General features: G+C 40.0%; 1 long non-coding RNA gene across 1 annotated transcript in view; it reads right to left on the bottom strand.

Moving 5' to 3' along the window:
* Positions 1–6,396: 6,396 nt before the first annotated feature.
* Positions 6,397–16,543, bottom strand: part of LOC113952283 — a 136,659-nt gene continuing 126,512 nt past the window's right edge. The window contains exon 4 of the long non-coding RNA XR_003529491.1: positions 6,397–6,504. This is a non-coding gene — a long non-coding RNA (uncharacterized LOC113952283). The remainder of the gene's footprint in view (positions 6,505–16,543) is intronic.

Here is a 16,543-nt window from a genome sequence, read left to right as displayed (position 1 = left end):
ACTCTCTAAGAGGGTGTTTGGTTGAGCAGCACAACTTTGCTTGTATACTTGATTTCTGGAGCCCGCCTGTACTGCAGAACACTAAAGAGCTGCCTTTGATCCCTCTTCACTCTTCTGCTTTTGGGCTCAAATTTAGCAATGGTATCGACTCATAGTTCTGAGCTGTCATTACTGGTAGAGAGGAAAAGCGCTAGAGACAAATAGATAAGTATTAGGGAAGAAGAACATGTATTACTTCAGTAAATTCATCTAATAATATTAATTAGTTCAGGGAACCCCCAGATGAAAACAAAAACAAACAAAAATCCCTCCTTCATTTATGGCAAAGCCAAGAGAATATAAATCCGGAATACCTTTTCCTCTTTTTCCCTTGGCAGCAAGACTGGGATAGAGCAGGTCAAGAAACAATATCATGACTTTGCATGCTGTCAGGCTGCTATACAAAAAGTAAGACAGAATATGAACGTAACCTGATTTCTAATAGATCTGGGAGAGCCTTAATGCTGAAGTTTGTATGCCAGGTTTGTAATTACTAAGATCTCAGACCAGCCCTTGTTTCTGAGTACTGGCCTAGATTAGCAAGTCACCTGAAAGTTTACAGTAGGAAAACCATATGGATATATTCCTGTAGCTACATGTGTACAGTAATTATGGCATAGGTAAGCAATAACATATGCCCAAGGCATCATACTTGGTGAGGCACGAGGCTTACGTGCATATCTATTATGACTTTAGGCTTCAAAGTACCTTACTGCTCAGACAAAACAGGTAGCCTGCTTCCTTATAAAACACACATAAGGATCTATTGCTACAACACAAGATTTAAAGCGTGGGTACTAGAACTGTGAAAGGGAGAAGGAGCATCTTAAAATATTTTCCTATATTGTTTACAGTGAATGCACTTTAAAATAGCAGGCACTTAACTTTAAAAAATGCCAGTTTCATGCCAATGCCCGAAGTATGGTTACTTTGCAGGCACTTAAACCTTTTGCTCCCCCCTGAGAAATTGAATCCTTTCTAATACATTATCTATTTGATTGCTTTCAGACCTCTTATCAATCAGGAAATCACAGTCATGTGACCAGCAGCTGTGGGCTGACATTTGTGCATGATAATTTATGACAAAAATCAATAAGTGTTTCCCCTTTTACATAACTTTTTAAAAATAAGACCACATTTTAAACAAAAGTGTGTTTTTCTGAAGATTAGTTTCAAAATTAATAGCACCAACTTCAAAGCAAATGTTTCTGTGAGGGCTGCTACAACATTCGAGTTCTTACATGATCTTCAAGGCTGCAGAGTGACCTAGGAGGCAGCCATAATGAGAGACAGACAGTGAATAAAGCACTGATTTAATTATGCTGTTTGATATATGATGACCTCATCCACTGCTGTTTATACTACTATAGTGCTTGAAATACTCTATCAACATATGGGAAGGCACAGTCTCCAGCCTGAAGAGCTTACAATCTCCCAAGACAGAAACCAGATGAAGGTGTTTTCTTCCTGTAGCTTATAGTAGGTTTTGAAGTTTTGCTCATTTCCATCAGTTCTTAAGTATGCACTGAATGCTGGAGAGCAGGTTGCTGAGCAAGTACTCTAAACTTGCTGGACAGAATATCCATTCCCTTGATTACAGAAGAGTCTCTGTTCTATTATAAAACAAACAACTGCAATAAGAAAGTATTGATGGGGTGGAGGGAATCTATAGCTATTTACACCATCTTCACCAAATTCCTTGAGTTATGGAGATACCTTGTGCCCCATTGTGAGCTTTGCCTTTTGCTATAAAAAGAAGAGTGGGGGTTGGAAGCAGTACAACCTCCTAGACTGTCCACCAAGACAACTGTGCTGTAACTATCTCCTGCCAGAAAATTAACTGTCAAGGCTCAGAGTTTGTTTAAATATACATATATGTCTTATTTGGCACTCCTGACTAAGAGTCTCTGAAAAATATGCAGTAAAGTAACTCTTTATGGTGTTAATGCCATGAAAATCTCCATGAGGAAATAAGTAGTTCTTTATTCAGTGCACCATCTGCCAACCATGCAGTAAATAAAGCCATACAAGAAATGGTGAGAAACAAAACAATCAACAACCTACCCACTCATTAAGCATTAGCCATGCTGTGTGCTGAACAATATGCAGGCCTTGGGGGGTGGGGGGAGGAGGGGGAAGCACACAATCCTCTAATTAAAGGCAATCAAAATGAATATTTACCAAGAGGATGAATGAGTAACTTTTCTAGCCTCCGACTGCTTGGTTTTGCAACCTTGAAGTTCAGCCCTGTTCAGTAATCTAAGCGCCTAACTTAAGGCATTGTTTATCTTATTTTATTTCTATACAGAAGGAAGCCCACAAAATACATGAAGCTGGCACACATTTACCCTTATTAGGTACACACACATGTACAAGGACCATTGCTTTCACTGTCACCTATCACAGCAACCAGACAAAAAGACAGATTAGAGATACACCAGATTAGCTGTATGTGGTTTTAAGGTCATTCTGGAATAACAACAGGTAAACTTAGTACACCCTCTCTCTTATAGTGAGCTTTCTCAGCAACACTAGATTTTAAAACCTCTATTTAAAATAAAATCCAAGGAATCCTTCTTGCAAGGATAAAAGATCAAAAGAGTGTAAATTAAATACAATACTAGCAAAGAAAAATGTGTATATATCCAACACATATGTGTATTTGGAAACCTTTAAAATGGTACAGAGAACTTAACCAAGGAGAAAACATTTGTCCAGCAGAGCTGAAAAATAGCTGTGAGACACTAATAGTAACGTGTTTTCATTTTCTTTTCAAACTCTGATACAAATTCAGCTAATATCATATTAGTGTGATCTCATACCAGGATAGGAGCCAAAAGTTTCACTTGAAATCTCTGCAGTTATCAGATCTGGAAAACTTTTCAATCACTTAAGTTTGAGAAACATTAAAAAAAAAAAAAAAAAAAAAAAAAAAGACCAGAGATAAAAGGCCAGGGGCTTGAAATATTTATCACTTCATCATACTCTTCCATTTGATGCTAGGTCAGCATCTTTACAGATACAATGAAATGTTTGCTTTACCTATATTTCGACACATTCGGAAAAAAAAGTAAAATCAATGAATGTACAGGGTCAGAAACAGACACTGAGCAACAAGGCCAGGCAATCCATATGGAGGACAAGCCCCTTAGCTAGCATGTTCAGGAGTCAAAAAGCTCCCAGGCATAAATGGAGGTTTTCAGTACTTGCTTGCAGCACTGGAAAACTGCAAACACACAGCCACATTGCTTTGGTGTCACCCCCTCAAGCACCAGGCCTGCCATGGAGTGGGAACAGCAACTGGGTAGTACATAGAGGGTAAGTGTGATGCTCTCTGAAAGGTCAGGATTGCTACAGCTGGACAAGCTCTTCCCTCCACTTTGCCATGGCTCCAGGGATCCCAGACCTGCCCATAATACAGCTCTGTCATCAGCACCTGCCTTTTACCATCACCAGGGGCCTGGGAAACAAGAACAAGCTCACAAAGCCCTCAGACTGATCCAGAAAAAGGCTGAAAGAGGAAGACAAGAGGATGTTCACGACAACGTAGTGCCCTGTTGGAAGCAAATGTTATTAACATATTTAGGCAATTTCTAAAATAAGAGACTTCTAGATCCATATGACATATGTAGAGACTGCATGAGGACAGATCAGGCTAACAAGTACTTTTCTGGCATGTCTTTGATACCTCCAGTCTCCTCCCGATAAAACAAATACACCACAAACACTTCAAAGCACAGTTGTAGCCAAAGGAAAAGCAGGAAAAAGGTAAAAGTGAATATATCCACATGCACAAAGTGGTCTTTACTTCACCAAGCTGATCACTGTTTTGAGAGTCTATGCCAATTTTTGAACTACTAGGTCAGCCCCAGAGCTGCTCTGATTTCAGGCAGGAGTCACATCTTGCCAAGTGACAGCCCAGCTACCCACTGCAGGACAAAAGCTACTCATGCAAAGCCTGAATCTTTAAAACATTCACAACCACTTTAATCTTCCTGTCAAGCAACAAATATACAGGCCAGCAGATAACTAGACTTCCTTCTGACAAACTTCAAAATAAAATTTTAAAACATTGGCTTTTTCTAAGCAAGGCAATATATGAAAGATAGGGGGGAAAAAAGAACATATTTTCAGAAAGCACCACAAGGCACTCAGATGTGGGGTTTAGGCTGATGGTTACCCAGTTTTGTCACCATAGGCACCCCCTTCTTAAAAAAATAGAAAACACAGAAAGTACTATTAAAATGTTTCTGCTGCTTTCCCACACTTACATTAAAGCATTCTTAGTGCATGCACACAAATCTAATGAGTTTTTTCCATTTCCTTGCTGAGAAAAGTGATTTTTCTCTCCCTCCAATAAAAGCTACCATTTGCATCATACTAGCGAATAAAACCAAGAAAGCTGGCTGTTGAATCTTATCACTGTGTATTTCCTAATGAAGAGTCCTGCTCTCTCATTACCTTCCGAAACTCCCCCTCAAAACACTTGTTTTCTCATTATTGCCTGGACATTTCTCAGCCCTTTGTTCTTTCCTCTTATTCAGAAAGGTCTGATTTCTGTTTCCCTGACTTTGTGTTCACCTCTGTCTCTCACCAACAGCAGAAGAGAGTCTTTCATACTTGGTCTCAAGTACAGCCCACCAAGAAACATCTCTGGAGGAAAAAAAAAGGTTTAGCATACATGGCTGAACAGAAAAATTCCCACCCACTTCACTCTCTACTGCATCCTTTCATCCCGCTCTTTGTTCTGGAGAAGCCACACAAGTTACTATTCCCATTTGTTTTCCTCTTTCACCCACTGAGCTCCAGATGCTTTGATATAACACTGACACCTACTTTGCTCTGCTGTCTACCCTTTTACCCCCTCCAAGTGCTGGGATACTCCTGTACCTTGCTGCAGCCTGCTCCTCTCCAGCATACACTTGCACCTGCTGCAGACTGCTGCTTCAGGCAAAGCCTCAGATATTGTCCCTGACACCTTCGACACAATAATGTCATCATCTTATCTCCCTATCCAACCCAAAGCGTTTCCTATGGCTGCAGGGTTGTAGGCAGCATGGCAACATCTCAGTTCTGGTCCTCTAAAGTTGACAGAGTGCTGTCCAGATTCATCTCTTTTGTTTTTTGGTATTGCCTGCCCCCACGTACATAAGGAAAAGACTCAGAATGTCATACAAAGAGGCTCTGGATTGTGCAGCCTCTATTTTCAGCCCTGAGCACAATTTAGACAAAATGGATCTAAGGTACAAGAATGTTTAAATAAATACAAAGATACTGCTGCTGCTCTACCAGTGTTAGAGCTCATTTTTACTAGTTCTTAAATATTTTTTGTTGTATCACATCTTGGTGCAAGACCTGTCTGGTCAACAACATCTGCAATTAAAGCTCATCCTGTTATGTACTGCTCAGTGTTGGTATATACACAGGACCATATACATGCTCCTGGTAGGCCTGTATAGATGCAGAAGTAAGAAGAAGGCTGCCAAAAGCCAGGGCTTCAACACCATGTGCTTTTCTAACAGGAATTGGATCTTCTCACTTTGAACAGGTTGCACTAAGAAGCATAGATCTTACTCATTGGTCAGTAGCTGAAGGTGATATATGCTAGGTATTCACAAAGCTGAAAGTAATAAGAATGCCAATATGTAAATTCCACAAAAAGGTCATGTACCCTTTTCTAATGATGGACTCATGTATCTACAAAGTCAGAGCCAAAGAAAGACAACCCAAAGTCTTATCTATCCTCCTACAGGGTTTGGCCCCTAGTTTCTCTTTCCCTCTGAGGGCAGAGATGTAGCAAGGGAGGGAGGCAGGAAGACACACAAGCTGGATTTGTAGCCACTAGAACTAACATATGACCTCCACTCTAACAGGCTCTGGGAGCAGCCCAGGTGCAGTATGTCCACATTTGGTGCTGTTGCTGACCTGTCTGTTTCACTAAGAAATACGTGCAGGGGTCTAATAAAGCTCCACCTTGAGCTTTTCTCCAGTAACAGCCTTACTCAGAACCACTTCAACAAACGGCTAAATTAATTTTGTCAGTTCAGATTTCTTTGACGTTGGGCTAAAAGCTTTCAAATATAGAACATTCTACATCAGAAGGAGTTGGTGAGTGTAGGAGGGGGCTGAGATTTACAGAAAAATTACACTATTTTTTAATGAAAACCCTCTTATTATGGAACAGGAACAGAAAACTGAAGGCTGACGTCTGTAATTAGGAGGTGTATCTGTAGTATCTGAAATTTATTCCATTCTTACATACAGTCATCTGAATTGTATCTTACTGTTTTGACTAAAAACCTTCTGAAGTGAGGACTGTATTATTTACTAATTACCTCATAATTCACTCACCCGTCTTTCCTGGAGCAGGAAGGAAGGGAATTCAGAATCTTCCATGTAAGCCCTTCAACTCCATTCACACCTACTTCAGAGGTCTAAATCCTCATGCTTCTCTGTGACTAAAGCCTAAAATAAAGAAAACCAGAATAGGAACACTTAGTAACTTTATGTAACGCACTGATAAAAAATTAAAGTATAATAATACATGTTTTAAAACAATTCGTTTATATTATATTATGTCTTTCAGATACTCAATGCAAAGACCTTGCTCTAATTCAAGGTCAAATGACTGTAAGATGACAGAAAACACAATGTTTTTTTTATACAAGTACATAATCTTATATTTCAGGATTTTTACCAGTTGGGCACCACAAGGTGTTTAGTCACTGGACAAAGTCCAAAATTTCAGTCAGGATGCTTCCTTACTAAAATCTTTCTGGAACAGGAACACAACCTGGAATGTGCTCTTAAAACACAGCCTTGAGAAATAAAATTTATTGAACATTCATGCTACAAAAAGGAAGCCAAACTGTGTCAGCAGAAGACAAATCTACTCTCAGACACATATTTTTTTGTTCTCTGCGGTCACTAGCTTTCAGTGGATTTTATCTATTTATTTTAACAAATCAGGTCCAAACACAGGACAAAGGTGCTGGGCAGCAGCAGTGGTTGATGTCCCTTAACACTGCAGAATCCTGTGGGCAGCCTTCCAGCACACCCTCACATCTTGCCCTCTGCTACTCCCAAAGGCACACAGAGTATCTGCTGCCCACCTTGGAAACATAGGCTACAGCGTGATGGTGACTGTAGTTTTAACAGTCAAAAAGTAAGACCAAAACTTCAGCCCTACTAAGTAAACAGTAATAAAAGATTCAAAACAGTAGCTAAGATTAAGTATAAAAAATCCATATTTGCACATCACTCGTGCAAGTACATTTTCACAGAAATATGCCCCCATGCCATTTATTTCCTATTCTTACATTTATAATTAATTTTTATTATAGATACCAATTTTTTCTATTACACAGTGTGCATTTTTGTGTGCATGGCTATAACCTTGAAAGAAAATCAACATAAGCAGGCATTCCAGTCTGAAATCACAAAGTTTTGTCATACATGTCTGTAACATTGAACCATGCAGAATGAACTGAAGACACTGAGGCCTGGCAGACTTGTGTCACCCAGGCATTCAACCCTGTCAACAGTATTAGAGGTTCTTCCAATGCTCAGAAAGTCAAATAAAAGTTGACTTCTGTAAAACATTCTGAAAATCCTGAGAAGGATAAAAGAAAGGACATTTTGACAGCAATAAACTTTTTTATATACCTAAGCATGTTAAGTGCACCTTCACTTTTTTAACAGTATGAATAAAACTTGTCTGAGTCTATGTGACTAAACATAATTTGCCACATTCAATTCAATTCAATTCCTTGCTGAGGAATCATAACTGGAAAGTTTTACCTTCAAAATGTACAGCCTCATGTTTTCTAACTGAAGTAGCTAAAACTACAAAAAGGAAGATACTCATGGAAGCTCGTGAGGGGTGAAAATCATGCTCTAGTTTGGACCCCTCTGGCAGTGACAGAAAAGATGAAAATCTTAATTTGATTGATTAATCAAAACTAGCATCATAAAAAAAGTTGCTCGGATCTTTTGCTTTAGTGACTGGACTGCTTTTCGAGGAGCATGACGATGAAGTGAGTTTCCCCAGCTCAATCAGACAGGCTCAGAAGACTAACACATGAAGCAAGTATGGTCTGTAAATGTTCATGATGACTCAACTCCTCATGCACTTTGTGCTGGTTTCAAAGAATATTTCAAAGCTCAGCTGTCACCAATATCTGATACCTTCTTCAAACACACAGAGACACACACCTTTAAATTTGCTGACTGCTGGAGTGAAAAAGGAAAGCCAGAAGTTTCAGAATGGGCAACAAAATAGAGATGAATTGTTTAATGAGCAGAGCCTGAGGTTCATTCTCCAGCTTGGATCCACTGAAGCCAAAGGGTATCTTGATTTCTTGAACTGTCCCTAAATTCTAAAAGCACACTATAGGTATTTTTTCTCATCTTTGTGCAAGCAAGCATGCATACACAAATCAGCCATATTACACTTCCTTTCCTTTATCACAGTCTCTGGAAATTGAAAATTTTTTAACATACTCAAAACAATACCATCTTTATTGAAGATGGTCAGATAGAATACTTTGTTTATTTTTTTATGCAACCATGTGCCTATATTCCATGAAAGAGCTAACGGAATAATTAAAACAAGACACATGGCTGAGATACAAAAGAGTACATTCCCTTCTCTGCCCTTCTCAGGCAACCACCAGTATGTATCTTTTAATACTTTTATCTATAAGGGAAAACAATTTAGAATACTCACAGAAGCTCAATCCTTCTTTTCAAAAGACTGCCAAAGCCATCTGAAACACATATGGCAAACATACATAGCAAAGAAAAACGCAAGGCCTTCCTAGCATTTGGGAAAGAGAGGAGAGGAACCAATCAAATAAAACACAGTGGAATAAATCAGGCCATTTAAACACATATGTGCACACATCTTCCTCCACAGGATCTTCCTACAAAAAGGTCATCCAAGACCGTGCGTACACACACACGGGTATGCACCTGTGAAGGGGTGGGGTGCAGCTCTGCCAAAACAGACCCAGCCACCAATCACACCACTGGCCAGGCAAGATGGTGAGATTCCCATTTTTCCCTGTTTTCAGTCCAAGGAAGTCATAGAAAGTAAGGATGCTGCCCACCCTAGGCCTGCAGCTGATGGGGGCCTTCACTTCTGTGGAATGGCTTCACACATGATGGAGACAGAAGTGCCTGTGCAGGGGGAACCTCCATCATGACCCCTCTCCAGTGGCATTACATTTGAAATGGTGCTGCCTTTGCACTCTGGACATGTAGAGCTGCACATGAAAGGTCAGTTGGGGCCAGGGTGCAAAGAACCAGTTCAAATGCCTAAAAGAAGCAGCTTCAGATGCAGAAAGTTGGTAAATGCCAATTGCTTTTTACCACAACAGTCTTGCAGGAATATCCATGTGAATGCATGCACGCACACGAAGAGTGTGTGCAGAACACCATCTCTACTTTAAAAACACCGTGAACTAGGGTAAGTTAAAGATCAACTGTTTGTGAGATTTTCCTGAAAAATCTGAAAAATATTTCTAGAAATATACTTCTAGAAATTAGTCTTGATCTTCCCTCCTCCAAAAAGTGCAGTGTCTGTCCCTATAACCAGAAACATTATTTTCACAACCCCCACTACCACTAATGATCTTTTGACTGTTATTTTAACAAGTAAAATCATATCACTTTTTCAACATAATGTTAATATGACCTGGAGTTTGGCCACATTGCTTACAGGGACATTATCAAAGAAGTGGCAAATCGAGTCTCAGAACCTTAGAAAAGTAATTAATGTTTGCTTATACCTATTTCAACCTATCCAGTGCAGCCACAGCTTGGTTTTGTGGGGGCAGGGAGGGAGGTTTGGGATCTTGCTTACTTACTAAAAACCATACATAATGTGATCCACAAGGACCTCAGGAGAGAAGATGGTCTGAATCCCCCCTCTCACCTCGCCATCAAGAAACACAATAGGAGAGAAGGCAAACCATACAAATCTGGCTCACATCAACCCAAAGGCCACATATGCTATGACAGTCACACCCAGTTTCACGCTGGGACCCCTATCATCCCCCACCGGTATGGAATAGGAGGAACAACAGCAGCATCAGGACTCGTTGCATCCTCCATCACAGAGAAAAAGCATCAAGATAACCTTGTTGTGCCATCTCCCACAGGAGCAAAGGGAACTTGCCTGTTATGTATGCCCTTAGCTCAGAGTGCAACATAAAACTAGGGTTCAGGATGAACGAGATAGCCCAAAGGCCCACACAGAGTGGGGCTAGATAGGGCCTGCTCCAGGCAAGATGCCAAGAAAACAGGGCTGCATGAAACTCCTGGCCTGGGCCATGGCTGGGGGACCTGGTCTAGGGCTGAGTGTAAAGTTCAGGTTAGAGTCAGGGCTGAGAGAAAAACAAAGCACAGAGGCCCACAGAGAGTGGGTGCTCAAGTAAGTAATGGATGCAGGTCCTATCTCCCACTGAACGCATCTCCTGCATGCAAGCAAGATGAAAGCTGTAATCTGCCTCTCACAGCTGCCACTGTAGGTTGCAAATACCTTCAGGCAGACATCATAAACTTCATTACACCTGATTAGCCTCAGGTTCTTAGCACAGCATCACAAAACATTACCCCCTCTTGCTTCCCATCTCACTTTCAATTCCAACAACATTTCACAACTTCCAGAAGCATTCCTGCAAACATCTGCACCCTTCAGCTAGCCTTACAAAGCACAGTGTCTACAGCTTCTGAGAGAGCTGAGACAGGTACCCGGGGGCCCTGTCTGCAAACACCTGTGTGAGAAACCCAGCCCTGAGATGGTCCCACCCTGGGGCTCTCCCCCCACCCTACAAAGGGGCCTCTGTACACCCTGGCCTGCACTGCTGTAGTCTCACTGAACTCCACTGCTGCAAGAAAAGCTTTGCTTCTCCTGGGCTTCTCCATGGGAAGCTTAAGGCTGAAAGGAAAGTATGCATGCCCAGCAGTTCACTATTTTTAAATTGGCCTGTTATACAGCTGCATACCTTAGGTTATCTGCCACACAACTGATCACAGTCCCGAGTTGCCAATACAACTTCTTCAGACACAAAAACTTTGCATTATGTAGCTTTGCATCAGAATCAACTCAAAATAGAAATAGAAAAAGATGATCTTCTTTTTGCTCATTTTCTTCTTGATAGGAAAACCTTTTTTTTATATAATAAAACCACAATATGCATGTAAACACACACACTCCTTGAAAATTAGCTGTAAAGCTAGTCATTAATTGTAAAACAAGCCTGCCATCTGAAATTTTGTTTAAACTACAAAAAGACTGAAAAAATTACTTTAGATATATCTTCACATGAAAGTTCACTAACAGTAGGTCATTAAATCCAGTAGAATATAAATCTGTGAATAAAACTTGGAAGATCGCTCCCTTTGAATTAAAAACTAGCAGCTCCGTGTCTGGTGGAGAGTTGCATAACCTCTACAACTTGCCAGCTAAATGTCTGTTGTGGTGTTTGTTCCAGTTTTAAATCTTTTATGAGATATTCTAGGTATAATCTGAATAATAGCTATCAGTGAACAAGGACTTAATAAAGGACATATTATTTTATCTTTGCTGATGACAGCATAAGACACCCAACGTCTGCGCTCTTAAATCTTTATGCACCCTTAAATGCCTTATTCTATCAAGTTGTAGCTGAACCATGACTGAGCACAGACTAGTAGAACATCCTGCTTCAAAGTGCTCAGAGAAAGGGCCTTGTTTATCATATACATAATTTTATCTTTTACATTCATTTTTAACATTGAAAGAAAACACAAGCAAAAATTTAATTATTAAAATTATCTATTGCACTTTTGCATTTTTCACTTTTAAAAAAAAAAATTCATTATGTGCACCAAGGAATATAATGACCATAGAAACAAAACTACAGAGCATCAGCTGCCAGGTTTCCAGACACTATGGGTAGTTTCAAGTGGTCAGATTTCAAAAAGGAAAGAGCTTCCTCTGCTTCCACAGCTTCTGTTTAGCTACAAACTTTCCTTATATATGTAATTAATTCTGGCAACAAATGAGTCCACTATACATAGCCCTCAAAAAGAATAAGTAACTACTCAGAAATAAACTAAAATGATGAGGTTAATCAAAACTTATTTGGGGAAGAAGAATAAATCAGGTTTATCTTCAACTATCATTCTTCTTAAATATTAAGTATAAAAATCTTTAAAATGCCTTGAACTCAGGAAGGCACTGTCAGTTTCAGAAGAAAAAATGAGGTTGGGGTATAAGTTTTTCCCATACCCAACCTACTATATGGGGTAGAAGTCAACAACACGCAAGTAGGAATACACATTTTGACATTTTTAAGGAAGTTGCCCTGCATTACTCAAAAGTTTTTATCCCATGTTTATTTGGTAGATTATTTATGTATAATATTTAATATCAAATATTCACTAAAATCTCAGGATACTAAGACTCCACCCTTGTGCAATGTAGACTTAAAAACTAAGTACATTTCATTTTCTTCCCATTAAAAACCATGACAATTGAAACAAATTCTCTACATTACCTCTTGCATTACTTAATATATCAAATTTTGCTTAACCTGTGCCATCCTGAATCTCAGCTTCTGCTAGAAGTTACACAGGCAGAATAGAAATTGCCAAAGATAAAAGCTTGCAGCCTTTAACTACCAAGAGCCTTGTAAGTTCTGAGACTAGACCAGTCACTACATTATTACAAAAATGGACGCTATTTGGATCTTTTCAGCAAAAAAATAGTTAAAATAAAATACCAAATACTGAATACCAAGCATTTCTGTCCCAGAATCCAACACTACACAGATGAAAGGGACAGTTTACGCTCCTCTGACCCATAGCAAAAGAAATCAAGACTTGCATTCAGATCGTGCTTGGAAATTTTCTCTGGTATTATTATAACAATATATTTCTGTGTAACTCCTTTTCCAGCTCTGACTGGTATTTTCTGACAGGAATCCTGTTCATCAGAAAAGTAAAATCCTCATCAGCTGAACAAAAAAATTTCATGAAAACATAACAGATTCAAATAGCTGGTGAGGAAACACATACCCTAATGGGTTCCTATCAGCTTCCCTGGCAAGCTGAGAAGGGACCCAGCCTCCCTGGCCTGGCAAGCCTGCATCAGCTCTTGGGCCTGCAGCAGGCAGCTCCTTAAAACAGGCTGGTGCGTGGTCTGGGGAGAACACAACTGAGGGATTTAGAGACAGACACCCACACCCCTAATTTGCAAGACACAAAGCCCTTCAGATATGAAGCAGTATGTTTCGTCAGAGATGGCATGGGGCAGCAGCAGCAGCAGTACAGCAGGCACCTTTTTTTGGTATGTCAAAACCACCAATGTTCACAAACGGAGAGGTGAAGAAATAGCTGTCTGCAGTTCTGTGTGGGGCAGGTTATATGTTAGTATCAAATGTGACTTGATTTTTGAGTGGGCAGTAAGTGACTTGACTCCAGGACTGCTCACAGGTGCATCAACCCTGCGCTGCCTCTGAGCTGTGGTACAGTCACACTTTTGGGACTCGAGTTGATATTTCTTTCTTACACTACATAAAAGCACCAGTTTACTCCAAGATGGCTCAGCAAGGTCTGAAGCAAGAAGGTGCAGGGGAGACAGGTCCTAAATTCTCTATAAACCTTTCCTTGCAAACCCTGCCACACCACTAGATACATGTGTCTGTTGTTTGAGAGTGCTTCTGAGTCTGTACAGGCATCCCGCGCCATGGTCCCAACACTGCAGCCAGACCTGTGATGCTTGCAGACCTGCCACCACTTCAGAGCACCAGGAGAGATGAAGATCCACAAGACATGTCCTTCTCAGAAGTCAGTGCAGGCAGAGCTTAAAGTATGCTACAGTAGGAAAACCTATTCCAACCACCAAGGCAGGAACAGCTGGTTCTGAGGCTTTTGCTTATCAGTCTGTTGTTTAGGGGGTAAGGAAGGAGCAAGATACAAGGGCAGGGGGGTGGGGCGGGGGCAGGTAGAAAGGGGTTTTTTAATGGGCCCAGGGTTAGGTCTTCCAGAGTTCACATTTCAAAAAAATTATCATGGTGCTTTGCCAAGATGACCAATATTTCTGAAGGAGTTCTTTTTGAAACCATTTTAATGAAACAAACTTGAAAGCATGTGTATATTCAGCATTGATGCTGGTTCTTGATATCAAAATCTTATCATTCCTCCCCCCTTCCTGACCCACCATTAAATATAATTAACTCCACTTTCTTTCCAATGCTTTCTGCTTTCTTGGCAAAGAGCAGGCTGCAAAGCCTATCAGAGAGCAGAGAATGGAGGAAGGAAGGATGAAACACAGCAGGAGAGCTGTGCCCAAAGCTGATGATTTGAACACAATTTAGCTTACAGTTAACTCACAGCAGGACTTTCATAATGTCCTTTATCATCTATGAAGCCATTTCCTCATTATTCATTATCATTACACATAACAAGACAAGGAAAGATGTTTCTGCACAAAATGGAAAACCATTAGCATAGAATCATAAATCAGCAAAGGCTTGATGAATTTTAGAAAAGAAACCAATTCTTGCTTCTGTTCACTAGAGAAAAGAAAGGTGATCTGTAGCAACAACCCTGAACATCCTGTGCAAAACTTTCTCTGGATTTGTCACAGTTCCTCTCAGAGGGAAATCAAGGAATCCCATCTAGCCTGCACCTCTAGTTCTCACTTCTGTGTCACACACAGCACACATTTATGCTCTGATTGCCCTGTTACATTTAAATATGGGGAAGTCATCTACAAAGAATAAGAGAAAACAGTGTAATACACATTTCAACTTTGCTCCTTCCTGGAATCCATTGCTAATGTATTTCAAACACAAAGTGTACCAGAAGCATTTAGTTTATTGCTATTTTTCAAGTCTTGGACAGCAGAACAATTCTTAGTCAAGAGTCATAGGGATCTTCCATATCACAGCACTAACATATGATGGAAAAATTGGTTTCACCATCACAGACACGAAATCTGCCTCAGATAAAGACAACTAACTCATGAAGTCAAGAGTCAAAAATATTTCAGAGGCAACCACAGGTCAACATGACATTTCCTTTATCTGATCTTGGACTCTGTTTGTACATGGGAAAAGGAAAAACATGCTGATAACATTTGTGGTGCCTTACTATTGAAACTGAGTTGTGTGCACCTGTGAGATAGCAACAGGCAGGTTGCAAACCATTACTTGTCTTTGCCAGCTGAAGGTATTTAGTTTTTCAGTGAAGGGAAGTCTGAAAGGAACTACCTCTGTGGAGAGTGCTAGCATCTCAGTAAGTCAGAGGTATGTGGGAAAGGCAAAATGCAAAAAATCAGACTTTTTGTTGTTCTACAAAATAACATTTTGAGCTTCAGAGACAAAGCCAAACTTCTGTATATTGATGTCAAAACAAAGACAATTTACCTACACATAAGTAACAACCTCATAGCAAAACCTGGCCATTAAGCTTCATCCCTTCTTCTAATCCCCTGGACTATTCTTTCAACTGACTGCTACTTCTCATTTGACCTGTTTAACCTCACTGTTTAAGCTTTCTACTCCCAGACCTCTTTTGCTGCTCTCTCACTCTCTCAGCTCACAGACAGCCTTCCATTAGCATTCTTCTCAGCCCAGACGAATGTTAATTGTTGTACAAATCACACTGTAAAGGCAAATATCATAAAAAAAAGCTGAGCAACAGAAATTCAACCACTAGTCCAACACATTCAGCTCTGTTTCCATGATTGGAAAAAATACGAAAACAAGTCAAAAGAGAAGGGGTTTTTTTCAGGTAGAAAAAAAAAGGGAAAATTTAACAATTGAGAAAAAGATTAACACGGCAAAAAAACTGCTGTGGAGATGAAATGGCACAATGCAAGTATGCAAGTAAACCACAAACAGAAATCTTGGCAAGGATTAAACTCCGAAAGACACAGATATGATTGTTTCAAAATAATACAACCAAGACTGAGAGAAGAGGTTTAGTTTTCCTTAGTGTGCTATTAAGCATTTGCCCCAGCTCCTTCTTACATGTACACACTATGGAAATAACCCTTAGTAAAAAAAAAAAAATATAGTACATTTTTATATTTAAGTTCTAGTAACTTCAACAGACCACCATAAATTTCAGTTAAACACCCATGTAAGAGGACAAGAATGCTATTCTAGTCATACACTCATTGCATGAGTTGTGAGGAAAAGCACTGTCGGGAACAAGTCACCAAGAAATCAGAGACAAGACAGCAATGCCAAAGGACTTATGAAGTGAGCAAACAACAGAGAGGCTCAACAAGGTTTCCACAGGAAAAAACAACAAGTATTAAAGTGGTTTCTTTTGGGAAATGCGGTAGTTAGAGGCAAACCTTTTTCAAGCTCAGTTGGAAAAGACATAAAGCATCAGTTTATTACAGAAGCCATTACACCAAACTGCCACAGCTGCAATGTTGTGGCCTCTTCACTGGGCTGAATCCTCAGCCTCTGCCTCCACCTCCTTCCACCACAAAATCCTT

Source organism: Corapipo altera, unplaced genomic scaffold (genome assembly GCF_003945725.1).
Source record: "Corapipo altera isolate COAL_440 unplaced genomic scaffold, ASM394572v1 60, whole genome shotgun sequence".
Classification (NCBI taxonomy): Eukaryota; Metazoa; Chordata; class Aves; order Passeriformes; family Pipridae; genus Corapipo; species Corapipo altera.
The sequence above is the reverse complement of the archived record's forward strand: the minus strand, read 5'-3'. Positions and strand labels throughout refer to the sequence as shown.